At 38.6% G+C, this 16,333-nt stretch overlaps 1 long non-coding RNA gene across 6 annotated transcripts; it reads right to left on the reverse strand.

Moving 5' to 3' along the window:
- Positions 1 to 1,492: 1,492 nt before the first annotated feature.
- LOC127835161 (uncharacterized) lies at positions 1,493 to 15,258 on the reverse strand. 6 transcript variants are annotated; one of them, XR_008028388.1, is made up of 13 exons: positions 13,825 to 13,962; positions 12,101 to 12,185; positions 11,522 to 11,622; positions 10,851 to 11,014; positions 9,127 to 9,211; positions 8,547 to 8,647; positions 7,876 to 8,039; positions 6,151 to 6,235; positions 5,571 to 5,671; positions 4,900 to 5,063; positions 3,176 to 3,260; positions 2,596 to 2,696; positions 1,493 to 2,088 (listed from the first exon to the last, which is right to left on the reverse strand). It is a non-coding gene; the product is annotated as an uncharacterized LOC127835161 (long non-coding RNA). The 6 variants fall into 6 exon arrangements; XR_008028389.1 differs by lacking the exons at positions 12,101 to 12,185; positions 13,825 to 13,962 and adding an exon at positions 15,078 to 15,258; XR_008028391.1 differs by lacking the exon at positions 9,127 to 9,211.
- Between the last annotated feature and the right edge of the window lie 1,075 nt (positions 15,259 to 16,333).

The raw sequence follows: 16,333 nt of genomic DNA on the forward strand, positions 1-16,333 counted from the left end.
GAGACTTCTAATAGTGCATCGCAATATCGCTCTGCTTTTGATCATTCGGCGACTTAATGATATTGCCAACACAAGTTGACTTCGTCAGAAATAGCCGTTAATTACTTAATATATACTTTCCATTTTAAGTGCCAATAATTATATCAAATACATTTTCTTGATTAAAGTACTTGTTTGTATTCAGTTTTTTTGCACAAATTCTGACACTCCAAGTATTGCTTTCAATTCTTAGTGTGTGTAAATTGACAGTCTAAAACTTATTGGATTATCTGACGCTCTTTATTATTTGGGCGATCAATCAATTACTAGTTTATTGATAGATTTTGCGTTTAAATGCCCCTGTATTCAACACAAACCCATAACCTCGTTATGATCAGATACTGTGCAGACAAATACTAAATAACAACGTGATGTCATAAACCACAGGTTGCAGATATCTGGCCCCGTGTTCACAAAACTTTTTACTGTCATCGAAAATCGATTTTGCATGACATTGAAAATCGTTGTCAAGTGACATCGATGACAAAGTTCGAGTTCACGAAGCTATTTAAAATTGATGTCGTTCAACATCGGTTTTAACGACATCGATTTTTTTCGACTTTTTGTGGACGTAAGCGGTAAAGGTTATATTACACTAATTCCGATTCCCATAGGGTCCCATTATAAAACTGACAAATTTCACAGCATTTTTCTTGCCTTTCCGACGTATCAATTTTTCCGAACCTGGTATCATTTTAAAGATGGATCTGTCATCTTCCAATAATTGCAATCAAAAACATACCGTCTCGCAACTTCTAAGAAAGTAAATCGCTGTCGAATGAACCCACCGTAGAAAAACGTGTTTCGGAATCCTAATTTCGACAAAAGCCCCACACAATAGAAAACACACCCTCAAAAGTTCATCTTTTAAGTTAGCTTCCAATCCAAGGCATCAAAGTACTCCAGACACATACAGGATATTACAAATAACCACAAAAGACATGTCTCACATTGTTAAATGGCTTATATTCAAGAAGAGAAAAGGAACTCTTTAGAAATAGGCACTACTTTCGAATGGACCACGGAGGGATACACAATGATTTAGTGTAATGTAACCTTTAAGGGAACTCAACTTTGTCCTATCTTTTTCAAACTTTCTCCACATGAGATTTCAACTATTTCCACAATGAATATGCAATTTCAGTGCATTCGGATGGGGGTAAAGGCCTTAAAATGGCCATTTAAAGCGGTGACTAAATTGGCCGCAGTCAAGTCGGAATGCATGATTTTTAGTCTAAGTGACGACAGCTGATTTTGTGTCTCCAATTATTGTTATGCGTAACTTTAATGGCAAAAACTGGTATCATTGCATGCGAAATTCACCAATATATCAGCAAAAGGCCCAAATAAATGTATTGATTGTGAATCAGTGTACTTTTCTTGATGAAATAGGAGACTTTTTTTAAATTTTAAGCACTTTTTTCCATAAAAAACTCACTGAAGGCATATAAAATCATGTTTTTTAAGAAAATTATTATTAAAAGCTTCACTTACAATCTAAACATACACATTGCAATTACAAAAATTAGTGCTATTATGATGAGAGGCATAATTTGCAGCTTTCAAGCCGATACAAGCCGGCTACCCAAAATTAACACTTAAAAAGGCGCAAATCGCTCCTTCAACAGCTTACGACACAAAGTGACACTTAATGCGCATCCAGATAGTCTCTCTTATATAAATAAGTCCTGTTAGCGACATTTTATCAAGTATTCTCTTTAAAATCCAGTGTTGAAAGCGTAAGTTTTGCAAAAATGCCCACAGTCACCATGCAAAAGAGCATGTTTGCTAAGGAATTCCTACGCGAGTGGCCACACTAATGTCGTGGCAGGAAAGTCATTTGGGTGTGATTCCTCTGTAGTTCAGTGTACATTCATTCCACTACCTGGGGATGACTATCAGGATCAATTTTCCCAGCTTGGTGTAGTGTTGACCTTTCAGGATGTTGATGGATCGTCCACAAGCGCTGCACCACTGCGGCCTCTGTTCAGGACACAGAGTCGTATTGAGGTCTACACAAACCCGCAGTCAGGCAAGGATCATCCAGACCTTTAATAAAATAAAATGTTTAGGCCCCTGAAACTGGCAATTATGTTCAACACTGAGATAAGGAAACACATAGAGGAGACATCATGCCATGGCTTTCTCATTATTGACACGGCAAACTCGAGCAGCTGGGGACTTGGCTCTAAACAAAAACAGGTATGCTCCATCAATGTGAGCAAGATGGCATGTCAGAGTTAAAAAGGGCAAACAAACATACAAAAGAGATATAAAGGAAATTAGAAATTAAATGCCAGAAGTAATTTTAAGTATTGTTTTTCTGTCTGCAAGGGTTGCTGTGGAAAATAGTGCTTAACGCATAGTTTGGCCTGTAGGGGTTCTTCTAGCAAGAACAAATCGAAGTCATATCTGCCCGCGAACTGTAAGCTTGAGATAACCATATCTGATGAAGTACTGCTTTGAGAATGCATTCTGATTGTACTTGAACCAGATCGCATTGACAGCACAAGGCTTCAGACCCCCCAAAAGTGTGAGGCTTACAATAGTGCTTACCTGATACCAGACCGCATTGCCCAAGACAGTGACTTTCTCCCGGAACTGCACAGGCTGCATCCGCAGCACAATCCTTAAGCTCAATCATGGTCTGGCTGACTCTGAAATAGTAAAATCTGAATTTACAGATGCTCATTTGTCTAAAGGTTATGAGTTTATTGCCTATCTTATTAAAAGCAAACACAATGACATGCTTAAGAAGACATGTGCATTTCTGAAAAGACATACAGCTGCCCGATACTTGCCTAGGAAAAGGCGCTATGGTCTTCACTCTGAAATTCATTACTCTAAGGGCTTAACAGAACAAAAGCCAGATCTTACAGCTAAATGGCCCCACCTACAGCTAAATATGCTTTATAGGTTGAAAATAAAGTTATTTGTCTGAAGAACTAGTGCTATTAACTCATCAGCTATGTTGCTCCACTGGCCGCAATTCTGTAAACATAGTGTATATATGGAAATACCTAGTCTACCACCTGCACCGCACCACTACGTCCACTGAAAATACACAGCTAAGTTAGTACTTTAACGAACAAACTGAAATTCATGTGTTAATTAAACAATCAGTATGATGACTCACATTGAAATCATGTCCAGTGCACCAGTCAGAGCAAGACAGCTAGCGGATTGTTGACCATCTACGGCTCAAGGACAAACGGTCAGGCCTACAAACAAAGAGAAAAATGGCATAAATGTGTTGCATGCATGTAATTTGGCATATTTTTCATCTTGCTCTCCACCTGAAACTTCAATCTATGGACATAATAATATTTACATTTAAGATTTGTTGGAAATGTTACCCTTACTTGTCCATACCAGGTCCCCCACCCATCCGGAACAGTCCAAAACCACCTAAAACATCCATTTGGACCAAAATATTGACATCTCTCATCTATTTTAGCACCCAAATCATCAAAACATTCATTAAAATTCATTTTCTACTTGTCTCGCTTGCAGACGAATCCATGTGACCTTGACATTGCTGTAAATGTGCTTTTTAAAGGTTATATTACACTAATTCCGATTCCCATAGGGTCCCATTATAAAACTGACAACTTTCACAGCATTTTTCTTGCCTTTCCGACGTATCAATTTTTCCGAACCTGGTATCATTTTAAAGATGGATCTGTCATCTTCCAATAATTGCAATCAAAAACATACCGTCTCGCAACTTCTAAGAAAGTAAATCGCTGTCGAATGAACCCACCGTAGAAAAACGTGTTTCGGAATCCTAATTTCGACAAAAGCCCCACACAATAGAAAACACACCCTCAAAAGTTCATCTTTTAAGTTAGCTTCCAATCCAAGGCATCAAAGTACTCCAGACACATACAGGATATTACAAATAACCACAAAAGACATGTCTCACATTGTTAAATGGCTTATATTCAAGAAGAGAAAAGGAACTCTTTAGAAATAGGCACTACTTTCGAATGGACCACGGAGGGATACACGATGATTTAGTGTAATGTAACCTTTAAGGGAACTCAACTTTGTCCTATCTTTTTCAAACTTTCTCCACATGAGATTTCAACTATTTCCACAATGAATATGCAATTTCAGTGCATTCGGATGGGGGTAAAGGCCTTAAAATGGCCATTTAAAGCGGTGACTAAATTGGCCGCAGTCAAGTCGGAATGCATGATTTTTAGTCTAAGTGACGACAGCTGATTTTGTGTCTCCAATTATTGTTATGCGTAACTTTAATGGCAAAAACTGGTATCATTGCATGCGAAATTCACCAATATATCAGCAAAAGGCCCAAATAAATGTATTGATTGTGAATCAGTGTACTTTTCTTGATGAAATAGGAGACTTTTTTTAAATTTTAAGCACTTTTTTCCATAAAAAACTCACTGAAGGCATATAAAATCATGTTTTTTAAGAAAATTATTATTAAAAGCTTCACTTACAATCTAAACATACACATTGCAATTACAAAAATAAGTGCTATTATGATGAGAGGCATAATTTGCAGCTTTCAAGCCGATACAAGCCGGCTACCCAAAATTAACACTTAAAAAGGCGCAAATCACTCCTTCAACAGCTTACGACACAAAGTGACACTTAATGCGCATCCAGATAGTCTCTCTTATATAAATAAGTCCTGTTAGCGACATTTTATCAAGTATTCTCTTTAAAATCCAGTGTTGAAAGCGTAAGTTTTGCAAAAATGCCCACAGTCACCATGCAAAAGAGCATGTTTGCTAAGGAATTCCTACGCGAGTGGCCACACTAATGTCGTGGCAGGAAAGTCATTTGGGTGTGATTCCTCTGTAGTTCAGTGTACATTCATTCCACTACCTGGGGATGACTATCAGGATCAATTTTCCCAGCTTGGTGTAGTGTTGACCTTTCAGGATGTTGATGGATCGTCCACAAGCGCTGCACCACTGCGGCCTCTGTTCAGGACACAGAGTCGTATTGAGGTCTACACAAACCCGCAGTCAGGCAAGGATCATCCAGACCTTTAATAAAATAAAATGTTTAGGCCCCTGAAACTGGCAATTATGTTCAACACTGAGATAAGGAAACACATAGAGGAGACATCATGCCATGGCTTTCTCATTATTGACACGGCAAACTCGAGCAGCTGGGGACTTGGCTCTAAACAAAAACAGGTATGCTCCATCAATGTGAGCAAGATGGCATGTCAGAGTTAAAAAGGGCAAACAAACATACAAAAGAGATATAAAGGAAATTAGAAATTAAATGCCAGAAGTAATTTTAAGTATTGTTTTTCTGTCTGCAAGGGTTGCTGTGGAAAATAGTGCTTAACGCATAGTTTGGCCTGTAGGGGTTCTTCTAGCAAGAACAAATCGAAGTCATATCTGCCCGCGAACTGTAAGCTTGAGATAACCATATCTGATGAAGTACTGCTTTGAGAATGCATTCTGATTGTACTTGAACCAGATCGCATTGACAGCACAAGGCTTCAGACCCCCCAAAAGTGTGAGGCTTACAATAGTGCTTACCTGATACCAGACCGCATTGCCCAAGACAGTGACTTTCTCCCGGAACTGCACAGGCTGCATCCGCAGCACAATCCTTAAGCTCAATCATGGTCTGGCTGACTCTGAAATAGTAAAATCTGAATTTACAGATGCTCATTTGTCTAAAGGTTATGAGTTTATTGCCTATCTTATTAAAAGCAAACACAATGACATGCTTAAGAAGACATGTGCATTTCTGAAAAGACATACAGCTGCCCGATACTTGCCTAGGAAAAGGCGCTATGGTCTTCACTCTGAAATTCATTACTCTAAGGGCTTAACAGAACAAAAGCCAGATCTTACAGCTAAATGGCCCCACCTACAGCTAAATATGCTTTATAGGTTGAAAATAAAGTTATTTGTCTGAAGAACTAGTGCTATTAACTCATCAGCTATGTTGCTCCACTGGCCGCAATTCTGTAAACATAGTGTATATATGGAAATACCTAGTCTACCACCTGCACCGCACCACTACGTCCACTGAAAATACACAGCTAAGTTAGTACTTTAACGAACAAACTGAAATTCATGTGTTAATTAAACAATCAGTATGATGACTCACATTGAAATCATGTCCAGTGCACCAGTCAGAGCAAGACAGCTAGCGGATTGTTGACCATCTACGGCTCAAGGACAAACGGTCAGGCCTACAAACAAAGAGAAAAATGGCATAAATGTGTTGCATGCATGTAATTTGGCATATTTTTCATCTTGCTCTCCACCTGAAACTTCAATCTATGGACATAATAATATTTACATTTAAGATTTGTTGGAAATGTTACCCTTACTTGTCCATACCAGGTCCCCCACCCATCCGGAACAGTCCAAAACCACCTAAAACATCCATTTGGACCAAAATATTGACATCTCTCATCTATTTTAGCACCCAAATCATCAAAACATTCATTAAAATTCATTTTCTACTTGTCTCGCTTGCAGACGAATCCATGTGACCTTGACATTGCTGTAAATGTGCTTTTTAAAGGTTATATTACACTAATTCCGATTCCCATAGGGTCCCATTATACAACTGACAACTTTCACAGCATTTTTCTTGCCTTTCCGACGTATCAATTTTTCCGAACCTGGTATCATTTTAAAGATGGATCTGTCATCTTCCAATAATTGCAATCAAAAACATACCGTCTCGCAACTTCTAAGAAAGTAAATCGCTGTCGAATGAACCCACCGTAGAAAAACGTGTTTCGGAATCCTAATTTCGACAAAAGCCCCACACAATAGAAAACACACCCTCAAAAGTTCATCTTTTAAGTTAGCTTCCAATCCAAGGCATCAAAGTACTCCAGACACATACAGGATATTACAAATAACCACAAAAGACATGTCTCACATTGTTAAATGGCTTATATTCAAGAAGAGAAAAGGAACTCTTTAGAAATAGGCACTACTTTCGAATGGACCACGGAGGGATACACAATGATTTAGTGTAATGTAACCTTTAAGGGAACTCAACTTTGTCCTATCTTTTTCAAACTTTCTCCACATGAGATTTCAACTATTTCCACAATGAATATGCAATTTCAGTGCATTCGGATGGGGGTAAAGGCCTTAAAATGGCCATTTAAAGCGGTGACTAAATTGGCCGCAGTCAAGTCGGAATGCATGATTTTTAGTCTAAGTGACGACAGCTGATTTTGTGTCTCCAATTATTGTTATGCGTAACTTTAATGGCAAAAACTGGTATCATTGCATGCGAAATTCACCAATATATCAGCAAAAGGCCCAAATAAATGTATTGATTGTGAATCAGTGTACTTTTCTTGATGAAATAGGAGACTTTTTTTAAATTTTAAGCACTTTTTTCCATTAAAAAACTCACTGAAGGCATATAAAATCATGTTTTTTAAGAAAATTATTATTAAAAGCTTCACTTACAATCTAAACATACACATTGCAATTACAAAAATAAGTGCTATTATGATGAGAGGCATAATTTGCAGCTTTCAAGCCGATACAAGCCGGCTATCCAAAATTAACACTTAAAAAGGCGCAAATCACTCCTTTAACAGCTTACGACACAAAGTGACACTTAATGCGCATCCAGATAGTCTCTCTTATATAAATAAGTCCTGTTAGCGACATTTTATCAAGTATTCTCTTTAAAATCCAGTGTTGAAAGCGTAAGTTTTGCAAAAATGCCCACAGTCACCATGCAAAAGAGCATGTTTGCTAAGGAATTCCTACGCGAGTGGCCACACTAATGTCGTGGCAGGAAAGTCATTTGGGTGTGATTCCTCTGTAGTTCAGTGTACATTCATTCCACTACCTGGGGATGACTATCAGGATCAATTTTCCCAGCTTGGTGTAGTGTTGACCTTTCAGGATGTTGATGGATCGTCCACAAGCGCTGCACCACTGCGGCCTCTGTTCAGGACACAGAGTCGTATTGAGGTCTACACAAACCCGCAGTCAGGCAAGGATCATCCAGACCTTTAATAAAATAAAATGTTTAGGCCCCTGAAACTGGCAATTATGTTCAACACTGAGATAAGGAAACACATAGAGGAGACATCATGCCATGGCTTTCTCATTATTGACACGGCAAACTCGAGCAGCTGGGGACTTGGCTCTAAACAAAAACAGGTATGCTCCATCAATGTGAGCAAGATGGCATGTCAGAGTTAAAAAGGGCAAACAAACATACAAAAGAGATATAAAGGAAATTAGAAATTAAATGCCAGAAGTAATTTTAAGTATTGTTTTTCTGTCTGCAAGGGTTGCTGTGGAAAATAGTGCTTAACGCATAGTTTGGCCTGTAGGGGTTCTTCTAGCAAGAACAAATCGAAGTCATATCTGCCCGCGAACTGTAAGCTTGAGATAACCATATCTGATGAAGTACTGCTTTGAGAATGCATTCTGATTGTACTTGAACCAGATCGCATTGACAGCACAAGGCTTCAGACCCCCCAAAAGTGTGAGGCTTACAATAGTGCTTACCTGATACCAGACCGCATTGCCCAAGACAGTGACTTTCTCCCGGAACTGCACAGGCTGCATCCGCAGCACAATCCTTAAGCTCAATCATGGTCTGGCTGACTCTGAAATAGTAAAATCTGAATTTACAGATGCTCATTTGTCTAAAGGTTATGAGTTTATTGCCTATCTTATTAAAAGCAAACACAATGACATGCTTAAGAAGACATGTGCATTTCTGAAAAGACATACAGCTGCCCGATACTTGCCTAGGAAAAGGCGCTATGGTCTTCACTCTGAAATTCATTACTCTAAGGGCTTAACAGAACAAAAGCCAGATCTTACAGCTAAATGGCCCCACCTACAGCTAAATATGCTTTATAGGTTGAAAATAAAGTTATTTGTCTGAAGAACTAGTGCTATTAACTCATCAGCTATGTTGCTCCACTGGCCGCAATTCTGTAAACATAGTGTATATATGGAAATACCTAGTCTACCACCTGCACCGCACCACTACGTCCACTGAAAATACACAGCTAAGTTAGTACTTTAACGAACAAACTGAAATTCATGTGTTAATTAAACAATCAGTATGATGACTCACATTGAAATCATGTCCAGTGCACCAGTCAGAGCAAGACAGCTAGCGGATTGTTGACCATCTACGGCTCAAGGACAAACGGTCAGGCCTACAAACAAAGAGAAAAATGGCATAAATGTGTTGCATGCATGTAATTTGGCATATTTTTCATCTTGCTCTCCACCTGAAACTTCAATCTATGGACATAATAATATTTACATTTAAGATTTGTTGGAAATGTTACCCTTACTTGTCCATACCAGGTCCCCCACCCATCCGGAACAGTCCAAAACCACCTAAAACATCCATTTGGACCAAAATATTGACATCTCTCATCTATTTTAGCACCCAAATCATCAAAACATTCATTAAAATTCATTTTCTACTTGTCTCGCTTGCAGACGAATCCATGTGACCTTGACATTGCTGTAAATGTGCTTTTTAAAGGTTATATTACACTAATTCCGATTCCCATAGGGTCCCATTATAAAACTGACAACTTTCACAGCATTTTTCTTGCCTTTCCGACGTATCAATTTTTCCGAACCTGGTATCATTTTAAAGATGGATCTGTCATCTTCCAATAATTGCAATCAAAAACATACCGTCTCGCAACTTCTAAGAAAGTAAATCGCTGTCGAATGAACCCACCGTAGAAAAACGTGTTTCGGAATCCTAATTTCGACAAAAGCCCCACACAATAGAAAACACACCCTCAAAAGTTCATCTTTTAAGTTAGCTTCCAATCCAAGGCATCAAAGTACTCCAGACACATACAGGATATTACAAATAACCACAAAAGACATGTCTCACATTGTTAAATGGCTTATATTCAAGAAGAGAAAAGGAACTCTTTAGAAATAGGCACTACTTTCGAATGGACCACGGAGGGATACACAATGATTTAGTGTAATGTAACCTTTAAGGGAACTCAACTTTGTCCTATCTTTTTCAAACTTTCTCCACATGAGATTTCAACTATTTCCACAATGAATATGCAATTTCAGTGCATTCGGATGGGGGTAAAGGCCTTAAAATGGCCATTTAAAGCGGTGACTAAATTGGCCGCAGTCAAGTCGGAATGCATGATTTTTAGTCTAAGTGACGACAGCTGATTTTGTGTCTCCAATTATTGTTATGCGTAACTTTAATGGCAAAAACTGGTATCATTGCATGCGAAATTCACCAATATATCAGCAAAAGGCCCAAATAAATGTATTGATTGTGAATCAGTGTACTTTTCTTGATGAAATAGGAGACTTTTTTTAAATTTTAAGCACTTTTTTCCATAAAAAACTCACTGAAGGCATATAAAATCATGTTTTTTAAGAAAATTATTATTAAAAGCTTCACTTACAATCTAAACATACACATTGCAATTACAAAAATAAGTGCTATTATGATGAGAGGCATAATTTGCAGCTTTCAAGCCGATACAAGCCGGCTACCCAAAATTAACACTTAAAAAGGCGCAAATCACTCCTTCAACAGCTTACGACACAAAGTGACACTTAATGCGCATCCAGATAGTCTCTCTTATATAAATAAGTCCTGTTAGCGACATTTTATCAAGTATTCTCTTTAAAATCCAGTGTTGAAAGCGTAAGTTTTGCAAAAATGCCCACAGTCACCATGCAAAAGAGCATGTTTGCTAAGGAATTCCTACGCGAGTGGCCACACTAATGTCGTGGCAGGAAAGTCATTTGGGTGTGATTCCTCTGTAGTTCAGTGTACATTCATTCCACTACCTGGGGATGACTATCAGGATCAATTTTCCCAGCTTGGTGTAGTGTTGACCTTTCAGGATGTTGATGGATCGTCCACAAGCGCTGCACCACTGCGGCCTCTGTTCAGGACACAGAGTCGTATTGAGGTCTACACAAACCCGCAGTCAGGCAAGGATCATCCAGACCTTTAATAAAATAAAATGTTTAGGCCCCTGAAACTGGCAATTATGTTCAACACTGAGATAAGGAAACACATAGAGGAGACATCATGCCATGGCTTTCTCATTATTGACACGGCAAACTCGAGCAGCTGGGGACTTGGCTCTAAACAAAAACAGGTATGCTCCATCAATGTGAGCAAGATGGCATGTCAGAGTTAAAAAGGGCAAACAAACATACAAAAGAGATATAAAGGAAATTAGAAATTAAATGCCAGAAGTAATTTTAAGTATTGTTTTTCTGTCTGCAAGGGTTGCTGTGGAAAATAGTGCTTAACGCATAGTTTGGCCTGTAGGGGTTCTTCTAGCAAGAACAAATCGAAGTCATATCTGCCCGCGAACTGTAAGCTTGAGATAACCATATCTGATGAAGTACTGCTTTGAGAATGCATTCTGATTGTACTTGAACCAGATCGCATTGACAGCACAAGGCTTCAGACCCCCCAAAAGTGTGAGGCTTACAATAGTGCTTACCTGATACCAGACCGCATTGCCCAAGACAGTGACTTTCTCCCGGAACTGCACAGGCTGCATCCGCAGCACAATCCTTAAGCTCAATCATGGTCTGGCTGACTCTGAAATAGTAAATCTGAATTTACAGATGCTCATTTGTCTAAAGGTTATGAGTTTATTGCCTATCTTATTAAAAGCAAACACAATGACATGCTTAAGAAGACATGTGCATTTCTGAAAAGACATACAGCTGCCCGATACTTGCCTAGGAAAAGGCGCTATGGTCTTCACTCTGAAATTCATTACTCTAAGGGCTTAACAGAACAAAAGCCAGATCTTACAGCTAAATGGCCCCACCTACAGCTAAATATGCTTTATAGGTTGAAAATAAAGTTATTTGTCTGAAGAACTAGTGCTATTAACTCATCAGCTATGTTGCTCCACTGGCCGCAATTCTGTAAACATAGTGTATATATGGAAATACCTAGTCTACCACCTGCACCGCACCACTACGTCCACTGAAAATACACAGCTAAGTTAGTACTTTAACGAACAAACTGAAATTCATGTGTTAATTAAACAATCAGTATGATGACTCACATTGAAATCATGTCCAGTGCACCAGTCAGAGCAAGACAGCTAGCGGATTGTTGACCATCTACGGCTCAAGGACAAACGGTCAGGCCTACAAACAAAGAGAAAAATGGCATAAATGTGTTGCATGCATGTAATTTGGCATATTTTTCATCTTGCTCTCCACCTGAAACTTCAATCTATGGACATAATAATATTTACATTTAAGATTTGTTGGAAATGTTACCCTTACTTGTCCATACCAGGTCCCCCCACCCATCCGGAACAGTCCAAAACCACCTAAAACATCCATTTGGACCAAAATATTGACATCTCTCATCTATTTTAGCACCCAAATCATCAAAACATTCATTAAAATTCATTTTCTACTTGTCTCGCTTGCAGACGAATCCATGTGACCTTGACATTGCTGTAAATGTGCTTTTTAAAGGTTATATTACACTAATTCCGATTCCCATAGGGTCCCATTATAAAACTGACAACTTTCACAGCATTTTTCTTGCCTTTCCGACGTATCAATTTTTCCGAACCTGGTATCATTTTAAAGATGGATCTGTCATCTTCCAATAATTGCAATCAAAAACATACCGTCTCGCAACTTCTAAGAAAGTAAATCGCTGTCGAATGAACCCACCGTAGAAAAACGTGTTTCGGAATCCTAATTTCGACAAAAGCCCCACACAATAGAAAACACACCCTCAAAAGTTCATCTTTTAAGTTAGCTTCCAATCCAAGGCATCAAAGTACTCCAGACACATACAGGATATTACAAATAACCACAAAAGACATGTCTCACATTGTTAAATGGCTTATATTCAAGAAGAGAAAAGGAACTCTTTAGAAATAGGCACTACTTTCGAATGGACCACGGAGGGATACACAATGATTTAGTGTAATGTAACCTTTAAGGGAACTCAACTTTGTCCTATCTTTTTCAAACTTTCTCCACATGAGATTTCAACTATTTCCACAATGAATATGCAATTTCAGTGCATTCGGATGGGGGTAAAGGCCTTAAAATGGCCATTTAAAGCGGTGACTAAATTGGCCGCAGTCAAGTCGGAATGCATGATTTTTAGTCTAAGTGACGACAGCTGATTTTGTGTCTCCAATTATTGTTATGCGTAACTTTAATGGCAAAAACTGGTATCATTGCATGCGAAATTCACCAATATATCAGCAAAAGGCCCAAATAAATGTATTGATTGTGAATCAGTGTACTTTTCTTGATGAAATAGGAGACTTTTTTTAAATTTTAAGCACTTTTTTCCATAAAAAACTCACTGAAGGCATATAAATCATGTTTTTTAAGAAAATTATTATTAAAAGCTTCACTTACAATCTAAACATACACATTGCAATTACAAAAATAAGTGCTATTATGATGAGAGGCATAATTTGCAGCTTTCAAGCCGATACAAGCCGGCTACCCAAAATTAACACTTAAAAAGGCGCAAATCACTCCTTCAACAGCTTACGACACAAAGTGACACTTAATGCGCATCCAGATAGTCTCTCTTATATAAATAGTCCTGTTAGCGACATTTTATCAAGTATTTCTCTTTAAAATCCAGTGTTGAAAGCGTAAGTTTTGCAAAAATGCCCACAGTCACCATGCAAAAGAGCATGTTTGCTAAGGAATTCCTACGCGAGTGGCCACACTAATGTCGTGGCAGGAAAGTCATTTGGGTGTGAATCCTCTGTAGTTCAGTGTACATTCATTCCACTACCTGGGGATGACTATCAGGATCAATTTTCCCAGCTTGGTGTAGTGTTGACCTTTCAGGATGTTGATGGATCGTCCACAAGCGCTGCACCACTGCGGCCTCTGTTCAGGACACAGAGTCGTATTGAGGTCTACACAAACCGCAGTCAGGCAAGGATCATCCAGACCTTTAATAAAATAAAATGTTAGGCCCCTGAAACTGGCAATTATGTTCAACACTGAGATAAGGAAACACATAGAGGAGACATCATGCCATGGCTTTCTCATTATTGACACGGCAAAACTCGAGCAGCTGGGGACTTGGCTCTAAACAAAACAGGTATGCTCCATCAATGTGAGCAAGATGGCATGTCAGAGTTAAAAGGGCAAACAAACATACAAAAGAGATATAAAGGAAATTAGAAATTAAATGCCAGAAGTAATTTTAAGTATTGTTTTTCTGTCTGCAAGGGTTTGCTGTGGAAAATAGTGCTTAACGCATAGTTTGGCCTGTAGGGGGTTCTTCTAGCAAGAACAAATCGAAGTCATATCTGCCCGCGAACTGTAAGCTTGAGATAACCATATCTGATGAAGTACTCGCTTTGAGAATGCATTCTGATTGTACTTGAACCAGATCGCATTGACAGCACAAGGCTTCAGACCCCCCAAAAGTGTGAGGCTACAATAGTGCTTACCTGATACCAGACCCGCATTGCCCAAGACAGTGACTTTCTCCCGGAACTGCACAGGCTGCATCCGCAGCACAATCCTTAAGCTCAATCATGGTCTGGCTGACTCTGAAATAGTAAAATCTGAATTTACAGATGCTCATTTGTCTAAAGGTTATGAGTTTATTGCCTATCTTATTAAAAGCAAACACAATGACATGCTTAAGAAGACTGTGCATTTCTGAAAAGACATACAGCTGCCCGATACTTGCCTAGGAAAAGGCGCTATGGTCTTCACTCTGAAATTCATTACTCTAAGGGCTTAACAGAACAAAGCCAGATCTTACAGCTAAATGGCCCCACCTACAGCTAAATATGCTTTATAGGTTTGAAAATAAAGTATTTGTCTGAAGAACTAGTGCTATTAACTCAATCAGCTATGTTGCTCCACTGGCCGCAATTCTGTAAACATAGTGTATATATGGAAATACCTAGTCTACCACCCTGCAAACCGCACCACTACGTCCACTGAAAATACACAGCTAAGTTAGTACTTTAACGAACAAACTGAAATTCATGTGTTAATTAAACAATCAGTATGATGACTCACATTGAAATCATGTCCAGTGCACCAGTCAGAGCAAGACAGCTAGCGGATTGTTGACCATCTACGGCTCAAGGACAAACGGTCAGGCCTACAAACAAAGAAAAATGGCATAAATGGTTGCATGCATGTAATTTGGCATATTTTTCATCTTGCTCTCCACCTGAAACTTCAATCTATGGACATAATAATATTTACATTTAAGATTTGTTGGAAATGTTACCCTTACTTGTCCATACCAGGTCCCCCACCCATCCGGAACAGTCCAAACCACACCACTAAACATCCATTTGGACCAAAATATTGACATCTCTCATCTATTTTAGCACCACAAATCATCAAAACATTCATTAAAATTCATTTTCTACTTGTCTCGCTTGCAGACGAATCCATGTGACCTTGACATTGCAGTAAATGTGCTTTTTAAAGGTTATATTACACTAATTCCGATTCCCATAGGGTCCCATTATAAACTGACAACTTTCACACAGCATTTTTCTTGCCTTTCCGACGTATCAATTTTTCCGAACCTGGTATCATTTAAAGATGGATCTGTCATCTTCCAATAATTGCAATCAAACATACCGTCTCGCAAACTTCTAAGAAGTAAATCGCTGTCGAATGAACCCACCGTAGAAAAACGTGTTTCGGATCCTAATTTCGACAAAGCCCCACACAATAGAAAACACACCCTCAAAAGTTCATCTTTTAAGTTAGCTTCCATCAAGGCATCAAAGTACTCCAGACACATACAGGATATTACAAATAACCACAAAAGACATGTCTCACATTGTTAAATGGCTTATATTCAAGAAGAGAAAAGGAACTCTTTAGAAATAGGCACTACTTTCGAATGGACCACGGAGGGATACACATGATTTAGTGTAATTAACCTTTAAGGGAACTCAACTTTGTCCTATCTTTTTCAAACTTTCTCCACATGAGATTTCAACTATTTCCACAATGAAATATGCAATTTCAGTGCATTCGGATGGGGTAAAGGCCTTAAAATGCCATTTAAAGCGGTGACTAAATTGGCCGCAGTCAAGTCGGAATGCATGATTTTTAGTCTAAGTGACGACAGCTGATTTTGTGTCTCCAATTATTGTTACGCGTAACTTTATGGCAAAAACTGGTATCATTGCATGCGAAATTCACCAATATATCAGCAAAAGGCCCAAATAAATTATTGATTGTGCATCAGTGTACTTTTCTTGAGAAATAGGAGACTTTTTTAAATTTTTAAGCACTTTTTTCCATAA

The sequence above is a fragment of the Dreissena polymorpha genome, chromosome 6 (genome assembly GCF_020536995.1).
Source record: "Dreissena polymorpha isolate Duluth1 chromosome 6, UMN_Dpol_1.0, whole genome shotgun sequence".
NCBI classification, from domain to species: domain Eukaryota; kingdom Metazoa; phylum Mollusca; class Bivalvia; order Myida; family Dreissenidae; genus Dreissena; species Dreissena polymorpha.